Raw genomic sequence first — 19186 nt, 5'->3', positions numbered from 1 at the left:
GGTATTAGTGAACAGGACCTTACGAGGCAAAAGGGTCTTTGCAGATGTAATTAAGGTCGGGTCATCCTGGATCGGGGTGGACCCTACATCCAATGACAGGTTTCCCTAAAAGAGGAAAAGACACAGATGCAGGGAAGGAGGCATCGTGATGGAGGCAGAGACTGGGGTGATGTGTCCCCCTTTGCTGGGGGGGGCCTGTGTCCCCAGCCCTGGTTCAGTTCCACACCTTGAGGGGAGCGGCAGTTTGCAGGGAAATTTCTGCAGCCCTCGTTGCATTAGCATTTGTGAACAGGCTCCTGGGGCCCTCCCCACTCCCCAGGGGACTGTAAGAATAAATAACAAATGATTTCAAAGCGGATCACGCTGCTGGTACCACACGACAGAGGCATGAAAGATTAATATCTTGCCCATGCAGCACTACGCTAGCGATTGGAAAGCCAGCTTTATTCCACCTCATCCATTAAAGGCTCTGCTGAATTAAAAGAGATGCAAAAGAAAGCCATCAGGCACTGTGCCTTTGCAATCATATAATTAACAGGGAAAAAAAAATGCGTTTTTAAATGAAAATACTCATTGCAGGTGAGGTTGCGAAGAAGATACTCCAGTGAGACGTTGCTGCTTCGGGGATGCGTGGCACAATCTTTTGGGAAAGTAATTGGGCAATAGATCCATAGCTTGGGATCCAGAAATCCTACTTATATAATGTAACCTAACCGTCCAAGAGAGGAAATAATCTTAGGTGCACACCCGTGTTCAAGACAGCATTATTGGGAAGAGTGAAAGAATGCTAAATCCCTAAGGAGATCATGTTTCAGTGAATTTCGGGGAAAACAATAGGCTATAACTCGGTCACTGGCAGTGACATCTCCCTGTTTGGGAAAGTCTCCGGCAGTGATGTGAGTGGGGGAAGAGGGGAGTCCCACGATTCTGCAGGCGGGAGGGGAAAGCATACAGGAGAGTGGGGAGGGGTCCCGCCTCCCAACCGCACTCTTCCTGCCTCAGACTCAGCGACCCCCTTCTGGTGGGAGGGTCTGCGTAAATGAGGCAGGGAAAGAAAGGATCCAGTGGGGCTCTGCCAGCACTGAGCTGAGGGCTGGGCCGGACCTTTATGCGGTTTCCTCTTACCAGGAATCCTGGCGACCCCAGCCCAGGGGCGAGGCCAAGTGTGAGCATCCACCCCGTTAACAAGGCGACATGGGGCCCAGGGTCCTCTGCTGGCTGTGTGACCTGAGGTCAAGCATGGAAGCTGTTCTCACCCACGAAGCACCTACTCCTGGGGTGGCTGGAGGGTTAAGAGTAAATGCTTGGAAGGTTTCAGCAAGAGCCTGACAGCAGATCCCAGACCAATGGCGGCTGCTGATACAAATAATGATAGGACAGCAGTTATCCTACCCCTCCTCACACCCGCCATCAACGTCATCACTGTTGGCATGACCAGCATGATCGTTGCCCTCATCATCACCACCATCACCATCACCACCACCACCAGCATCATGTGAACTGCCTGCCTCCTTCCTGCTGTGGGGCAAAGGCTTTCAGCCGTCCAGCCTCCTTCCTGGAGGTCCCCTGCTCCCATGGAAACCTGCTCACGGGACCATGGCCTTCTCTGCCTGCCGCTTGGGACCACTCAATCTGGATGCCCTGGGACGGCTTCTGCAGTTAGAAGGAATTAACTTCGCATAATTAAGTGGCTCTGCTATAAACACATGAACGTGGCTGCTGGGCACTGAGCACGCAGTCTGTTCGGGGAGGCTGCCGGGCTGCAGGACACAGCCCATCTGTCCAGATGCCAGGTGGCTGGGAGCCTGTGGCCGCCAGCCTACGATGCCCGCCCCCGCACTGGAGCTGCCTCAGCACACAGGCTCTGAGCACCGGGCTGTGTCTTGCCCTCAGCTGCAGGGGTGCATCCTCGCTGACTGCCATCTTTGGCTGGATGCCAGGCCGCAGAGGCCACGGCCGCTCTGCCCTCCCTGGGGCATTGCCTGTTGTTCGGAGTGTGGCAGGATTGTGCCCTGGGGATAAGATACTTTGCGGAGAATCTGTCAGTGGGGTGGCCAGCCTGGGGAGATGGAATAAGGGAGCCCACGGTGGGGACGGCCACTGCCTGCTTCCAGGGAGCCCAGGCTTGGTCCCACGGCTTCAGCTCAAGGATCCAAAGCTCACCAGGTAGCTCCTCCAAGCAGGGCCTCTGAAGGTTCCTGGGGTGGACGAGTGGACCGAAGGGGAGGCGGGAGACCTGTCCTGCCTGCAGGCAGCACCAGGGCCGGTGCTAGGACTTCATTCCTGGAGTGGAGCCTCACACAGAAAGGATGAGTGGAGGATTGCCAGGACGGTAACATCACCTCTTTGCAGCTCCGAGCCCTTGACATCAATGCTGTGAGGGGATGGGAGGCAAGGGCAGCCGTCCGACGCTTGCGAAGCGCTGGCTCAAAGGACCGTGGGCTCTTGGAAGTTGGGGAAATCAGCCTGGGTCAGGCTAGTGTTCCTCGGGCCTAAAGGGAGGGTGACAGGCCTAGTGGTCCTGCCTCTGCACCAGCAGTATTCACCCACATGTACAGGGAAATAAGCATCCCTCCAGAGGACCAAGCATGGGCCGTCTGGCTTAGGAAGTGGGGAGGCCTGGGTTGAGGGATGCGGGAGCACCCCGAAAATGGTCTGATGTACGGAGGAGGTCCCAGGGAGGATTTGGCACAAGGTTTGGTTCTTGCCCAGGGGTTTCCCTTCTCTGATCATCCCGAGTCAGGTGGCAGCCACTAGCCTGTAGGCCAGGGTGCCCCATCCGTTCCCAGCTCCGCAGAGGGCGGCTCCAGCTTGCGGGGGTGGGTGGGCCTTACACGAGCTGTTTCCTACCCTGTTCTACCTTCTGGGAGAGTCCATCGTTCCTGATCGTTGCTGAGAGGCTGCTTCTGCCACGCGCCTGCCCAAGGGCTGAGATGGGGGTACAGAGGTGACGGGACAGACGCACCCCGTCCTTATGGGGCACACGCTCTAGGAGGGACCGGATGTCAGCAGCAAAGACCATCCTGGAGCGTCGCTCAGAGAGACCTACAGGATGTTGGTGAGGGCTGCTCAGGGAGTGAACACAGGCTGGCAGTCAGAGAGCTGCGTGGCGGCCCCAAGCTGCCAGCAAGTGTGATTCCTCCCCGAGCCCCAGTTTCCCTCTCCTCAAGACAAACAGGCTGCACCACATGCGTCAAAGAGTAAGAAGCCTGAAGGGACTTTCCTGAGGACTGTTGGCTGGAGGAGCCCAGGGACCCCAGCCCCACAGTAATAAACGAAATAAAGCCCCATAATACTTCAAATGCCTGCGGCTTGGGGGCTGCTCTAGAGACCAGGGGTTCTGCCTGAACCTGGGAGCAAGTGTCCTCTCGTCCCCTCAAGGGATTGGGGAAGGGTCCCCTGAGCTGTGCCCTCTCCCCCTGAACTGGGGCCCTTTTTGTTTTCAGAGCTTTGGGTGACTGTTTGGGGCTGCACCCGCTGCCGCCTCGCCTGCTGTTCGCAAAGGCTGCTACCCAGGGGCCCACGTGGCTGTACCATGGGTCCCCACCAGGGCCTCCCAGCAGGTGGCTGGGAGCCTCCGGCAGTTCCCCACGGTTACCATGGTTACCAGGCTGGGGGAGGGTGGGGAGAAACCCTGTCCTCCGCATCCCTCCCAGTGGTACCCCAGTGGGCTTTGTCAGAACCTTCCAGCCCTGGGTGAGGCAGAGCGTGAGGGCCCAGCTGGGCACACAGGCTCCGTGTGTGTTTTGGGGGGAGCTGTGGTAATCACGGTAGCTGGAGCAGCTCAGGGCTCCCGAGGGAACCACGGGCACGGGACAGGGCTGGGGGCCTTGAGGGACCTGGTCAGCTTCCTTTCCCCCGTTCTGGATGCGTGACCCAGCTTAGCCCCACAGGTGAGCCTCATCTGTCCGTTTGCTCTTGCCAAGGACGTGGGATGCCTGGAATAGGGATTGCAAATTCCAGCACAACATCGTCCCCCTTCTGCATGGACACAGGTGCTCTGACTCCCAGCAGCAGGGGATGCCTCCCCGTTTACACCCTCCTGTGTCCTGGTCAGGATACATCTTTCTTCTAAAGATGAGCAGCCCTGAGATCTCTCCTCACTTAGCCCGGCGTCCCTCTCCTGAGGTCCCCCCAATACCCCAGGCCATCTCTCACCTTCTGGCACAGCTCTTCCTGCCCAGAAGACCGCCCTGTCCCTTCTCCCTTTGTCACCCAACACAGAGCCACACCGGCTCCCTTCCCGACCACGTGGGATGCACACTGCCCCGTCCTGCCTGCTGGGCCTGCAGACAATTCCGTTGTCGCCCGAGTGGCACCTCCGTGGGCTGGAGCCCGTGTCTCCTCCCCCACCGACGGTGGCCTCGTCTACCCCCCTGCTTCTCGGGTCAGTGAAGGAAGGGGTGACGTGCAGCATGGCCACACCTGCACAAAGCCAGAGCAGGAGCAGGGTCGCTCCTACAATCAACGACCGTCCCTCGAGTTGCGACATCAGGCCCAGGGTGGCCGATGAGTCTCATCTGAACAGGCTCTTTATTTAGGACGTGGGTCCACATTTACCCATAGGAGCTGCCCCACGAGCCGTCAGAGGCCTTTCCCAAACCCATCCATCGGGGTGAAGAGGGAGTATGGCAGCCTCCCCAGTAGCATCCCTGGAGCCTCTGATGTGTCCTGGGCAGGACGTGGGCAGGTATAAGCAGGGAGGCGTCCCCAGCGCCTGTGCCCCTACAGAAAGGGAGCGATGTTTTGCTGGGATTTGCAATCCCTATTCCGGGCATCCCATGATCTTGGCAAGAGCAAAGGGACAGTGATGGCTCCGGGCAGCCTAAGCTGGGTGACTAAAAACCTTCTCCTCAGTGAGAGGCAAAGGCAACGCTCCCCAGGGGGGTGAGGGAGCCACTGAGCAGAGGTGGGGGCTCACGAGAGGGGGAGGGGAGATGCCACAGGTTCAGTCCCAAGTGACAGGCTGGCTCCCGGGAGGGATGCCCACTTCCGTCACACGGGGCAGGTGCTCAGAGAGTCAGCATCCTGACCAAAGCTCATTCCAGGAGCACTGGGGCACCACTAACACCAGCATCTCCCCACCCCCGGCAGGATTGAAGCTCGATTCGGGATCCGAAGCTGACAAAAGCGTAGCAGGTCGCCCAGTAGCACAGGGGCTTCCTACGTTACACAGTGTTGAAGAAGCCCCAGGAAGCCTTGCTCACCAGAGCTTCCAACGATCAAGGCGTGTTTCCTTGGGTGCTGCTTTACGAAGTGGAAATGGGAAAGTTTATGACAGACTGGGGAGTGTTTCTCAAAGTGTGGACTTGGAGCCCTGGGCCAGTGGCTGCTGAGCTGCACCAGGACCCACAGGGGCTGTTTTCAGGCACTGCCCCCTGTGACTCCGATGTGTGCCCCGGGGCTCAGGACTGCCTGGCACCACTGAGGCCACTGCAGTCTCCGCATTCTTATCCTCTGCAGCTGCATCATATGCAGAGCCGCCCATGAAGCTGGAAGGATGAGCCCCGCAGTTCACAGGGGACCCCAGAAGTGTCCCCATAAGGGCAGGACACAGAATCACGCACCATGGAGACGGAGGAGGCAGCCGATGGACCCGGTTAACCAGGAAAGTGACTTTTCTTCCCACCCACCTGCTAACCCCGGGAGCACGCCCCCTCTCGCCTCCCTTCCTTCTTTCACTGTCACATTTCTCAAGGGCCATTTAGGCAGCAGAGTGCAAAGGTCGGGGGGCAGGCGCTGGCACCCGACAGCCGGGGTTCAGATCTTGACTCCTCGATAGTGCCCTGTGGCCTGAGGATAGGCACCTCAGCTTTCAGTGACTGTTTCTGCACCAATAAAATGCGGGCAATGGCAGCTCCTTGAATTGAAGGAGTGGACACAGAACAGGGCAAAGACGTGGCATGTGCACCTGTTATGGGGGGGCAGCTGTTGCCTCCCCTCTTGGCAGAGACTGTGGCCCCAGCAGCGTGGGGCCCACCTGATGCAGCGGACACCTGCCCCCACCTTCTATCTCCCTCTCTGACTGGGCTCCAGGATAACCCAGGGTTTCCTCCTGTCTTGACCTTCACCTTCCCTCTCAAATCCTGCACTCACGGCCACTCCCTGGGCTCCGTCTTCTGCCCCCTTTACTCTTGGCCCCACCTCCTGGGTGACCTTGTCCACTGCCAAGGCTGTGACTGGTGGGGGGCTGGCAATCACCTCTGGCTTGAACCCTGTTTGAACCCATGGCTGTCCCTCTCGATGCCCACAGCCATGATTGGCCGAGGCAAAGACCTTGGACCCAACGAGGCAGGGTCAGCAGGATGTAGCCCGAGCAGACCCAGCGATGAAAAGGGGACCTGGGGCTCCCCTTACTGCCCGCATCTCACTGCCACCCGGCTCCACGGCAGCTCTGCTGTGACGCTCTCCTGCCTACTCATTCTACTCATCTGCTCGAGACACACTTGCGGGGTCCCACTCTGTGAGCAACGCTGGGCCTACAGCAGCACACAACACAGATAACAGTCTCTCTTTAGGATGACACGCGATCTCCCCTGCCATCACACATGGTCCTCACCCCACACTGCAGACACATCTGCCTCCTTCATCCCGGTGTGGACATGTCACTGCTGGCTCCAAAACCCCCAGGGGTCTGACGGCTGGTCTCCCAGATCTCAGTTCCTGCTCCCCCTCAACGACTCCCATATTCATGTCCCACCTGTGCTCCCCCTGGGCCTCGGCCACTGTCCAAACCCCTGGTCCTCCCTCCGGGGCCTGGCCTGTGCAGGGCTCTCTCCAGGCAGTCCTTTCCCAGTTTTGCTATCACAACCCTGTCTTCTTTCAGGGTCTGGGTCAACTATCAAGCCCGCCTGCCCCCCATCTCTCCTCTATCAGCAGAGGCTTCTCTGATGGTTCCTGGTCTGTGGTTGGGTTAGGTGGGTCTTGCTCACCCTTGGCCTTTCAAATGTCTGCTGCAGAGGGCTTTCCCAGTCGGCGGTAGTTATAGGTTTGAAACAATGCTTAAATTCTAATTTACTTTTTAATGCGTGGATTCTTTAGAACTTCCTTGTGCTAGTTATTTCTGAGTCTCCTCCATCCAGACGGGGCAGGAAGGGCACTGTTTCCAGAGAGACCCTGCCACCGCAGAGCACTCGGGAAGGCAAGGTTCCTGGGCAGACTTCTAGCTCCTTCTGCCCTGGGCTGTATTTGACAGCTTGTGGACATCAGGTTGCAGTTCACTCTGAGAGATCGTAAAGCCGCTGAAGGATGGAAAATGAAAACATGCTGTGCTGCAGAGGGTGGGCGTGCCTGGGGTGGGGCTCTGCAGCCCCCACGGGCTACTGTACAGGGGGGTAGGCGGGGAGACGGATGCCCTGCAGGCTTGCGCACCCGGCCCTCCAGGAGGCCTGGGGTTGGGAGGACAGGGCAAGCCGTGTCCCTCCACTCACTGGGAGGCCATGATCTTCAGAGACAGCAACAGGCTCCCCCCAGCCCCCTTCCTCCACGAAAGCCGCCAGCTGGATTCTCCCAGGCTGTTCCCCAGGAGCACCCAGCCCCTCTGAGGAGCCCCACGTGGGCTCATGAAATGACTCAGAAGGGGACCCCTGGGCTCCAGGTAGAGCGAAGGTTTGTGCTCAGTCTATGACTGGACACAGAGGCTGGGAAGCTGACGGAGTGCCCGCCCCGTGCCAGGGACTGTCCATATGCCTCTACTTGCCTCATTTCACCAATCCCGAAAAAGGGAGACCCAAGTACAGGGCCAAGCGGCTGGGAGAGTAAGAACCGGACGTTCAGAGAGCTAGTTCTCCGCTGGGGGCCACGGGCCAAGACCCCAGACAGAGGGCCCTGCGGACGAGACCCAGTGTCTACGGGACCCAAGAAGTCGCTCGCTTACTGGGGAAACTAGCACGACGACGAACGGTTTGCCGGTTTGTTTTGAAGCCAGGGCAGGGATCTGAGCAGGAGAAGCATACACTTGGCTTTCAACCGTTGAGCTGGATGGCGGCTCTCAGCCACTCAGCAGCTGGAGCTCAAGATCAAGACCACGTTAGGCGGGGAAAACCCCCGAAGAGGGCTCAGGACCCTGGTGGGGAAAAGCTCCCTGCCGGGTCTGCAGCACAGGTGTGAGGCTGAGGGACCGTCCCCAGCCCATCTCCGCTCTTCCCCCTTTCCCAGTCCTAGTTAATCTGTACCCTGTGTGGCATTAAGACAGTCAGTTCTGCAAGAGCCTGTGTGCTGGAGCTAGAGGGAGGAGAGGCTGACTGCAACGAGGAAGTTCAAGGGAGGCAGGCAGGTGCCAGGGATGTGGGTGAAATAGGATGAGGCGCACATACAAGCCTGTGGATACCGGGTCTCCAGGGCTAACCACCTGGCCACTTGGTGGAGTAGGGGGTGACCTCCTGAGACCCTGTCCTCTGTGCTATGAGTTAGAAAGCGTGCGGGTGCAGGGCACACTTCAGCTGGGGGGGCCGGGCCCAGAGTGCATCCCTCAGTGTAGAGGGAGAGGAAGGCTAGCCCCGTTTTAGCCCCGCGGGATGTGGCAAAGGGTAAGAAGACCCAGCATCTGCTCAAGGCCACTCGGACAGGGAGACTCATGTTCTCGCCAAGCCCAGGCCGGAGAGAAAGCTTGAAGCGCCCCCCGCCCCCACCCAGTGACCCGATGACCTGTTGGGTGATGTTCCCACCTGGCCCCTTGTGTGTTTTCTCCTGGGGAGGCCCTGTCCCTTTTTCTCCTCTGTACTGGCTGAGCCAAGGACCACATTTCCTCCGAGTCACCCCAAAGAAAGGGGGGGGCACGCTGTGGGTGGAGGGCTGAGCATGCTGGACTTCCCATCATGAGAAAGGCAGCTTCCACGTCCCTTGGGAGCTGGGATTGAACCTGACCCTCCTGCACTTTGGAGGGGACGCATCTCTGGGGTGTAAGGATTTCCTGCACTTGCTGATGGGCTGGAGGGGGCCTGGTGCAGTGGGAACAGAACCCAGGAGGCCGGGTCCCTCTCACCACCGCTCTGTGCCTGTTTCCCATCCAGGCTAAGCAGCCTCCCTCGCAGGGCTGTTCAGGGTTATTTACAAGGACCCGCAGCGAAGCAAGGTCAAGGTACAGAGTCCTTCTTCTTCCCTTTCATCTCACCCGGCGGCTCGGCCCCTTGCCATCTCTTTGATGACATCTTTGGAACCACAGGGCCCTGGCTCTGAGGAACTGCCAGGCCGGGCAGGACGCTGTCACCGAGAACTCTCTGTGGTTGGTAGCATCTCCCACCCCTGACAGCCCCAGTGACTCAGACGCAGCCGGGGTGCTGTTTCCTCCACGTGTGTCAGCACCATCTCACAAGGGCGTCCTGAAGGGTGGCTAGAGCTGGTGGCTGGCATGTTCCCGGGGTGCTGGTTTCCTCCAAGGGCAGTACCAAGGAAGTGACCTGGCTCAGACTGGTGGGAGGTACGGGGCCTGAGGCGGCTCACCTGAGTGACCTTGGAGGAGTCTCTGACTTTGCCAAGGCTTCCCTTGTGTCTTCCAAAGGGGAAGATGCCCAACCCCTTGTAGCTCTAGCGTGCTCGCCTCTATGAGGCAGGCTCCCTGGCTGCGGAAAGGGGAGAGGAGGGGTCTCTGGCCCTGGACACCTTCAGAGACGGTCCTCCCCGAATGCTGCCTGCAGTGTCACTGTTCTGCCTATCATTCAGGGACTCCAGGAAATGGCTCTGGCTCTGGGACCTTTGGTGAAGCAAAGGTCATGGAGAAGTGAAGGTCAAGGACTAGATACACGCTCCTTCTAGCCAGAGTCCTGGGAAACCACACACGTTCGTTCCCCTGGATTCCAGCAGTGGAGGAGGCCTTCCTTTGCCACATGCGTGCTGCCCAGTTGCCATGGGCCCATCACCGACAAACAGGAAAGTCTAGAGGAGGCTGCCTCCCTTACCGGAAACTGTCAAACCAAAACTTGTGCCACTCACTTCCTCCTGAATCATTTGGGGTTTAGAAGATCATTGAAAAAGGAAAGAAAGCCAGCCCCATGGTGTGAAGCTTCTCAATCCGCCCCACCCCGGAGCTTGCTCACCCCTCCATCCCCCAGAGCCTCGGCCTGTGACCCTCGCCAGACGAGCAGTAGTGCCTCCCCCAGAGCCTCGGCCTGTGACCCTCGCCAGACGAGCAGTAGTGTCGGTCTTGCCACACCTCCCGTGTGCCACTGCTTTCACGCCCATTCATTCCCGTCCAGGCGCCACGTCCAGACCCAAAGGGTTTGAGCAGGAGACCCAGTTTCGCAGTGCTCGTGATCCTCCCTCCCCCTGTGCCCTGGTTCAGTCCCCACACTGTCCGCTGGCACAGCACAAAGAGGCACAAAGAACGGGACCTCGGTTTTGTAGGGGAGCTTCCAGCAGGCTGCTTTCGAGGTAGGAACGTGCTGCAGCCTGAACACCCTCGATGTCATGGAGGCCAGGGGTGGGCATGGAGAGTGTTCCTGATGGACAGGACCCCGGGAGCCAATGCCCTCTGGGCCCCCGTTGTGATGGCACAGGGGAAGGACCCCAAGAACCACACACAAGCCTGGGGTCTGCAGGTAGATGCAAACGCCAAGTAACAGTCAGGAGGGCAGGTGCCGCTCTCCACACTCAGGTCCCCAAACCCTGCAACGTGGGGCCTGAATGCGGTTTTGTGTGCAGAGCAGGAGGTTGCTCCTGGCATTGGGAGGCGGAAGGCGTTTGTGAGGGGGAGGAGAAGTTGCAGAGAAAGAAGAAATCCTGAAAGGACAGGCAGTGGGACAGCTGTGGCCTGGACTTGGTGTTCTTCCTCCCGGATGTGGATGTATTAATTTCCATAAATGCTAATAGCTCATTTCCCCAAGAGCTATTACTTATGTCATCTCCCCTTGGATGCATTTCAACACAGGGCAGACAAGTGAAAGAGAAGAAAGGGCAGCCCCCCACTGGTGAGTTCCCATTCCCCAACCCTGTCCCCACCAGGCAGCTCAGGACTGTTCTAAGGTGGCCCCTCTAACTGCAGGGTCAAGACCCCCCTGCCTACGGCCCCACAACCAGGTCCCTATCATGCCAGGAGGCAAAGAAAGTTACCAACCCCAAAAATGCTGAATCACAAAGTAAGCTGAGTAGGAAAGTGGGGGTGGGGTGGGAAGGGAGCCGGTGGCTAGGGGGGAAGGCAGGAAAGGGTGCTAAGGGGCTTCTCACCTGGAGCCCCCCAGGCCGCTCTAGACAAAGCGTAGACCCTAAAGGAGCCCCCAGACAAATGCCAGGAGGAGCAGAGCCAGGGTAGGCTGCCTGGGTGGGAGGGTGGGAAGGTGGGCAGGTACAGGACTGCTACTGCAGCAGGAAGCGGTGCAGCAGCTGGGTCTCTGCGTCCTGCGTCCTGCAGGAGCAGGTAGGGGAGGTGGGGAGCGAAGAGAAGCTGAAGAGGGGGCAGGGGTATAGGGACCGGGGTGGGGTGGGGTGTGTAGGCAGCCAGATGAACTGGTGCAGGAGGGGAACGCCAAGGTCCTGGGGAGCAAGGCAAGGTGCAGAGAGGGCGCCCGCGGGGAGAGATGTAGCGATTGGGAGCAGAACGGGTGGGAAGATGGGGCCAGGGACCTGGAAGGAAAGGCAGGAGCAACAAGGAGAGAGATGGGGGGGATCGGTCCAGGAGCGCTCCGATGGGGCTGCGCTGAAAGGGGGATGGGGGAGGGGAGGCGAGGCTGCGGGAAAAGGAGGGGGCAGAGACGGGACGAGGGGAAGGATGAAGTTTGGGGCAGGGGTCGGGCATGGGAGCTAAAAGGTCGGGCGGGTTGGCAGATAGGGCAGGCAAGGGAGGACAGGATGGGGGCAGGGAGATGATGGAGAAGGAGGCGAGCCGGCTGGAGAGGAGGTGAGGACGGAGGCGGGCGCGGGGACGCGCTGGGGGAAAGGAGATGGAGAGTCAGCGCGGGCCTCGCGGGTACCCGCCGCCGCTTTCCCGGCGCACGGCCGTCTACTGCGCGGACAGCCGGGGTCTCCCCCTGCACTCACCTGGGGGCTCCAGCTCCGGATCCTCTGCCCCGCTCCGGATCTTCCTTCCCGCCCTGTCCCTGCGACTTTAGCGCCCCCGAATCCCACTAGCTCCACCAGGTTCCGCCCGCAGCATCTTCACCTCGTGGGACGCCCGGGGCCACGCCTCTTCCAGCTTCTCATTGGCTGATATTCACGCCAGTCACATTCCTATTGGCAGAGGGATCGCCGACCATGCAAATCAGAACGGGCCCGCCGCCGCGCCTATTGGCTGGCGCTCCCGGAGCGGAGCCCCTGGATTTGGGCTCTGATTGGTCCCACGGTGCTGCTGACGCGAAGGTCGGGGTGCGGGTTCTTTCCCTTCCGAGACTCCTCGGGCGGGTGACAGCGGGCCGGGTGCCCCTCGGCCGGTCCTCGGACCGCAAGGCCTGCGGCTCCGGTGGGCACTGGCCGGCCGCCGGGCCTCTGGATCCGTCCGAGGGGCACATCCTCGAAAGCTTGGGGCTCGACGCCCCGGGGCGGGTGTGGCAGCTGCAGGCCCGTCTCCTAGGTAACGTTGCCCGCCGCCGGCGGAACCACGTTGGCTGGCTCCGCGGGGGAGGTTGGACGCAGCCCAGAGGCGCGGGGGCCGCCGAGCGGGTCAGGGCCTCGGGCCCGGGGTTGGGGTGATCCGTTTGTCTTTCCCCGGGGCCCGGTACCTGCGGGGCGCGGCGGTCGGGCGGGCGCGAGGCTGTGCCCGTGTCGGTCGCACCTCTTTCCCCCCGCCGTGACACTTGGTGCGGCCGGAGCCACAGGCTTCGGGGACTTCTTGGGGCTCAACCTCAGTACTCTGCCCCTAGACCCTGCGCCCCCTTGCAGCCCTCCAGCTTAAGGCGAGCGCGGTGCCGCCGGCCTGGGCTGTGCTGAGACCGCGGCGTTGGCCCTCCCCTTTTCCCCGTCGGACCCCTGCCGGGGACCCCTGCTTTGCCTGTCCCCACTGGGTTCCTGTCCCCCGCTGGCCCTGCCGACCCGTCCCAGCGCTGCCGCCCAGTGGAGATCTGGAGAATCCCTGGCCCTCGCAAGAGTCCCTGCCTTGATAGCCCTGCCTGCCTACGGCCTCCCCTGCAGCTGCTTCCACCTTCCCCTCCGCTGTCCAGCCCACCGACCTCCTGACCGCCTCCGAGCACCCCACCTGGGCCCTTCTCGAGACCCCAGTGCTCGGTCTCCTGCTCGCTTCTTCAGACTCAGAGGCCCCACCTTTGCATCCCTCTTCCATGCCTGCCTCCCTAGAAGACAGATGCCTTATCAGACCCGGTCCTGCCTTCGGTGTTGCACTGTGTCACTTGGGTTGAAGCATACGGAGGAAGTCTGGCCTCCCAAGCTTGTGTAGTTGGAAAAGGTGTCCTTTAGATGATGGTGGATAGTCGCCCCCAGTTCCCGCCCAGGTCTTCATCACAGCTCACTACACCCTCCGGTCCTCTGATTTTCAGAGGTCACAGCCACCTCCTTTGTGTGCTAACTTGCATCCTGTCTTTCTGCCTCTCTCCAGATACATTCCTCGAGGGCAGGACGGTTTCTCCAGGGCCTGGCACGTGGTAGGTACTCAAAGACTATTCCTTGAATGAGGAATTCCAGGCAGTGCTTAAGCAGACCTCTACTTACTCTCAAAAAAGCTCCCCAAAGCTTTCAGGTCTCAGGCATTCCAGATTTTGTTCACTTCTGGGAGGGAAGCTTCCCTGTGACCGGGCAGCTCCTGCGGTTCCTGCTCCTCCCTTGCCTTGGTGAACCACTGCTTGTGAGACATCAACCCAGCCTAGCACTTCGGCGCCCGGATTCCCTCCTCTTCTCTACCCTCCCTCCCCCGCCAAAGAAAGGAGTCTGGATCAGGCTTGTCTCCTGTGTGCTGCTCCCACTCGCCCCCTTGTTCTTTTAAATTTTATTTTATTATTATTTTTTTATACAGCAGGTTCTTAATTAGTCTATTTTATACATATTAGTGTGTATACGTCAATCCCAATCTCCCAATTCATCCCACCATCCCCCCACCCTGCCCCTGCTTTCCCCCCTTGGTGTCCATACGTTTGTCCTCTACATCTGTGTCTCTATTTCTGCTTTGCAAACCGGTTCATCTGTACCATTTTTCTAGATTCCACAGATATGCATTAATATACGATATTTGTTTTTCTCTTTCTGACTTACTTCACTCTGTATGACGGTCTCTGGGTCCATCCACGTCTCTACAAGTAACCCAATTTTGTTCCTTTTTATGGCTGAGTAATATTCCATTGTATATATGTACCACATCTTCTCTATCATTTTGTCTGTTGATGGGCATTTAGGTTGCTTCCATGACCTGGGTATTGTAAACAGTGCTGCAATGAACATCGGGGTGCATGTGTCTTTTTGAATTATGGTTTTCTCTGGGTACATGCCCAGTAGTGGGATTGCTGGGTCATGTGGTAGTTCTATTTTTAGTTTTTTAAGGAACCTCCTTACTGTTCTCCATAGTGGCTGTTTCAATTTACATTCCCACCAGCAGTGCAAGAGGGTTGCCTTTTCTCCACAACCTCTCCAGCATTTGTTGTTTGTAGATTTTCTGATGATGCCCATTCTAACCGATGTGAGGTGATACCTCATTGTAGTTTTGGTTTGCATTTCTCTAATAATTAGTGATGTTGAGCAGCTTTTCATGTGCCTCTTGGCCATCTGTATGTCTTCGGAAAAATGTCTGTTTAGGTGTTCTGCCCATTTCTTGATTGGATTGTTTGTTTTTTTTTAATACTGAGCTGCATGAGTTCTTTATCTGTTTTGGAGATTAATCGTTTGTCTGTTGATTCGTTTGCAAATATTTTCTCCCATTCTGAGGGTTGTCTTTTCATCTTGTTTATTGTTTCCTTTGCTGGGCAAAAGCTTTTAAGTTTCATGAGGTCCCATTTGTTTATTTTTGTTTTTATTTCCATTACTCTAGGAGGTGGGTCAAAAAGATCTTGCTGTGATTTATGTCAGAGGGTGTCCTTTCTATGTTTTCCTCTAAGAATTTTATAGTGTCCAGTCTTACATTTAGGTCTTTAATCCATTTTGAGTTTATTTTTGTGTATGGTGTTAGGGAGTGTTCTAATTTCATTCTTTTACATGTAGCTGGCCAGTTTTCCCAGCATCATTTATTGAAGAGACTGTCTTTTCTCCATTGTATATCCTTGCCTCCGTTGTCATAGATTAGTTGAGCATAGGTGCGTGAGTTTATTTCTGGGTTTTCTATCCAGTTCCATCGATCTGTATTTCTGTTTTTGTGCCAGTACCATATTGTCTTCATTACTGCAGCTTTGTAGTATAGTCTGAAGTCACGGAGTCTGATTCCTCCAGCTCCATGTTTTTTCCCTCAAGATTGCTTTGGCTATTTGGGGTCTTTTGTGTCTCCATAAAAATTTTAAGATTTTTTTCTAGTTCTGTAAAAAAGGCCACTGATAATTTGATAGGGATTGCATTGAATCTGTAGATTACTTTGGGTAGTATAGTCATTTTCACAGTATTGATTCTTCCAATCCAAGAGCATGGTATATCTCTCCATCTGTTTGTGTCATCTTTGATTTCTTTCATTAGTGTTTTATAGTTTTCTGAGTACAGATCTTTTACCTCCTTAGGTAGGTTTATTCCTAGGTATTTTATTGTTTTTGTTGCAATGGTGAATGGGATTGTTTCCTTAATTTCTCTTTCTGATCTTTCATTGTTAGTGTATGGGATGCAAGGGACTTCTGTGCATTAATATTGTATCCTGCAACTTTACCAAATTCCTTGATTGGCTCTAGTAGTTTTCTGGTGGCACCTTTAGGATTATCTATGTATAGTGTCATGTCATTTGCAGACAGTGACAGTTTTACTTCTTCTTTTCCAATTTGTATTCCTTTCATTTCTTTTGCTTCTCTGATTGCCGTGACTAGGACTTCCAATATTATGTTGAATAACAGTGACGAGAGTGGACATCCTTGTCTTGTTCCTGATCTTAGATAAAGGCTTTCAGTTTGTCACCATTGAGAGTGATGTTTGCTGTGGGTTTGTCGTATATGGCCTTTATTACGTTGAGGTAGTTTCCCTCTATGCCCACTTTCTGGAGAGTTTTTTTTATCATAAATGGGTGTTGAATTTTGTCAAAAGCTTTTTCCACAGCTTTTGAGATGATCAAATGGTTTTTATTCCTCAGTTTGTTAATATGGTGTATCATATTGATTGATTTGCATATATTGAAGAATTCTTGCATCCCTGGGATAAATCCCATTTGATCATGGTGTATGATCCTTTAAATGTGCTGTTGGATTCTGTTTGCTAGTATTTTGTTGAGGATTTTTGCATCTATATTCATCAGTGATATTGGTCTGTAATTTTCTTTTTTTGTAGTATCTTTGTCTGGTTTTGGTATCAGGGTGATGGTGGCCTCGTAGAATGAGTTTGGGAGTGTTCCTTCTTCTGCGATTTTTTGGAAGAGTTTGAGAAGGATAGGCGTTAGCTCTTCTGTAAATGTTTGATAGAATTCACCTGTGAAGCCATCTGGTCCTGGACTTTTGTTTGTTGGAAGATTTTTAATCACAGTTTCAATTTTATTACTTGTGATTGGTCTGTTCATATTTTCTATTTCTACCTGGTTCAGTCTTGGAAGGTTGTACCTTTCTAAGAATTTGTCCATTTATTCCAGGTTGTCCATTTTATTGGCATAGAGTTGCTTGTACTAGTCTCTTATGATGCTCTGTATTTCTTCGGTGTCTGTTGTAACTTCTTTTTCATTTCTAATTTTATTGATTTGAGTCCTCTCCCTCTTTTTCTTGATGAGTCTGGCTAAAGGTTTATCAATTTTTTTAATCTTCTCAAAGAACCAGTTTTAGTTTTATTGATCTTTGCTATTATTTTCTTTGTTTCTATTTCATTTATTTCTGCTGTGATGTTTATGATTTCTTTCCTTCTACTAACTTTGGGTTTTGTTTGTTCTTTCTCTAGTTCCTTTAGGTGTAAGGTTAGATTGTTTGAGATTTTTTTCTTGTTTCTTGAGGTAGGATTGTATTGCTATAAGCTTCCCTCTTAGAACTGCTTTTGCTGCATCTCACAGTTGTGTTTTTGTTGTCATTTGTCTCTAGGTATTTTTTGATTTTCTCTTTGATTTCTTCAGTGATCTCTTGGTTATTTAGTAGTGTATTGTTTAGCCTCCATGTGTTTGTGTTTTTTACGGTTTTTTTCCTGTAATTTATTTCTCATTTCATAGTGTTGTGGTTGGAAAAGATGCTTGATACAATTTCAATTTTCTTAAATTATCCGAGGCTTGATTTGTGACCCAAGATGTAATTTATTCTGGAGAATGTTCTGTGTGCACTTGAGAAGAAAGTGTAATCTGCTTTTTTCGGATGGAATGTCCTATAAATATAACTTAAATCTATTTGGCCTATTGTGTCATTTAAAGCTTGTGTTTCCTTATTTTCTGTGTGGATGATCTGTCCATTGGTGTAAGTGAGGTGTTAAAGTCCCCCACTATTATTGTGTTACCATCAATTTCCTCTTTTATAGCTGTTAGCATTTGCCTTATGTATTGAGTGCATATGTTGGGTGCATATGTATTTATAATTGTTATATCTTCTCCTATGTTGGGTGCATATATATTTATAATTGTTATATCTTCTTCTTGGATTGATCCCTTGATCATTATGTAGTGTCCTTCCTTGTCTCTTGTAACATACTGTATTTTAAAGTCTATTTTATCTGATATGAATATTGCTACTCCAGCTTTCTTTTGATTTCCATTTGCATGGAATATCTTTATCCATCCCCTCACTTTCAATCTGTATCTGTCCCTAGGTCTGAAGTGTGTCTTTTATAGACAGCATATATACGGGTCTTGTTTTTGAATCCATTCAGTGAGCCTGTGTCTTTTGGTTGGAGCATTTAATCCATTGACATTTAAGGTAATTATCGATATATATGTGCCTATTACATTTTCTTAATTGTTTTGGGTTTGTTTTTGTAGGTCCTTTTGTTCTCTTGTGTTTCCCACTTAGAGCAGTTCCTTTAGCATTTGTTGTAGAGCTGGTTTGGTGGTGCTGAATTCTCTTAGCTTTTGCTTGTCTGAAAAGCTTTTGATTGCTCTGTCGAATCTGAGTGAGATCTTGCCGGGTAGAGTATTCTTGGTTGTAGATTCTTCCCTTTCATCACTTTACATATATCGTGCCAGTGCCACTCCCTTCTGGCTTGTAGAGTTTCTGCTGAGAAATCAGTTGTTAACCTTATGGGAGTTCCCTCATATGTGTAGTTTTTCCCTTGTTGCTTTTAATAATTTTCCTTTGTCTTTAATTTTTGTCAGTTTGGTTACTATGTCTCTCAGTGTGTTTCTCGTTGGGTTCATCCTGCCTGGGACTCTCTGCACTTCCTGGACCTGGGTGGCTATTTCCTTTCCCATGTTAGGGAAGTTTTCGACTATAATCTCTTCAAATATTTTCTCAGTTCCTTTCTCTCTCTCTTCTCCTTCTGGGACCCCTGTAATGCAAATGTTGGTGCATTTAATGTTGTCCCAGAGGTCTCTCAGGCTGTCTTCACTTCTTTTCATTATTCTGTTCTCCGGCAGTGAGTTCCACCATTCTGTCTTCCAGGTCACTTATCCGTTCTTCTGCCTCAGTTATTCTGCTATTGATTCCTTCTAGTGTATTTTTCATTTCAGTTATTGTATTGTTCATCTCTGTTTGTTTGTTCTTTAATTCTCCTAGGTCTTTGTTAAACATTTCTTGCATCTTCTCGATCTTTGCGTCCATTCTTTTTCCGAGGTCCTGGATCATCTTCACTATCATTATTCTGAATGCTTTTTCTGGAAGCTTGCCTCTTTCCACTTCATTTAGTTGTTTTCCTGTGGTTTCATCTGGTTCCTTCATCTGGTACATAGCCCTCTGCCTTTTCATCTTGTCTCTCTTTCTGTGAATGTGGTTTTTGTTCCACAGGCTGCAGGATTGTAGTTCTTCTTGCTTCTGCTGTCTTCCCTCTGGTGGATGAGGCTACCTAAGAGGCTTGTGCAAGCTTCCTGATGGGAGGGACTGGTGGTGGCTAGAGCTGGGTGTTGCTCTGGTAGGCAGAGCTCAGTAAAACTATAATCTGCTTGTCTGCTGATGGGTGGGGCTGGGTTCCCCCTGTACGTCATTTGGCCTGAGGCGACCCAACACTGGAGCCTACCTGGTCTTTGGTGGGGCTAATGGCAGACTCCGGGAGGGCTCTCACCATGGAGTACTTCCCAGAA

The 19186-nt window shown here is 53.7% G+C and overlaps 2 protein-coding genes across 6 annotated transcripts in view; one reads left to right on the top strand and one right to left on the bottom strand.

The window, feature by feature from the left end:
- The window catches only part of KCNAB2 (potassium voltage-gated channel subfamily A regulatory beta subunit 2), a 97136-nt gene extending 85007 nt beyond the window's left edge, over positions 1-12129 (bottom strand). For all 4 annotated transcript variants that reach the window (XM_067718279.1, XM_067718301.1, XM_067718294.1 and 1 more), the window contains exon 1: positions 11971-12129. The gene's annotated coding sequence lies outside the window, so the exon portion shown is untranslated. The remainder of the gene's footprint in view (positions 1-11970) is intronic.
- Positions 12130-12287: 158 nt separating this feature from the next.
- Positions 12288-19186, top strand: part of NPHP4 (nephrocystin 4) — a 148802-nt gene continuing 141903 nt past the window's right edge. The window contains exons 1-2 of one of the 2 annotated variants that reach the window (XM_067718190.1): positions 12294-12499; positions 13478-13527. The gene's annotated coding sequence lies outside the window, so the exon portion shown is untranslated. Of the gene's footprint in view, positions 12500-13477; positions 13528-19186 lie in introns of both variants that reach the window. The other variant, XM_067718151.1, reaches the window with a different exon arrangement.

The sequence above is a fragment of the Pseudorca crassidens genome, chromosome 2, assembly GCF_039906515.1.
Source record: "Pseudorca crassidens isolate mPseCra1 chromosome 2, mPseCra1.hap1, whole genome shotgun sequence".
Classification (NCBI taxonomy): domain Eukaryota; kingdom Metazoa; phylum Chordata; class Mammalia; order Artiodactyla; family Delphinidae; genus Pseudorca; species Pseudorca crassidens.
This window is presented reverse-complemented; position numbering and strand designations above follow the sequence as displayed.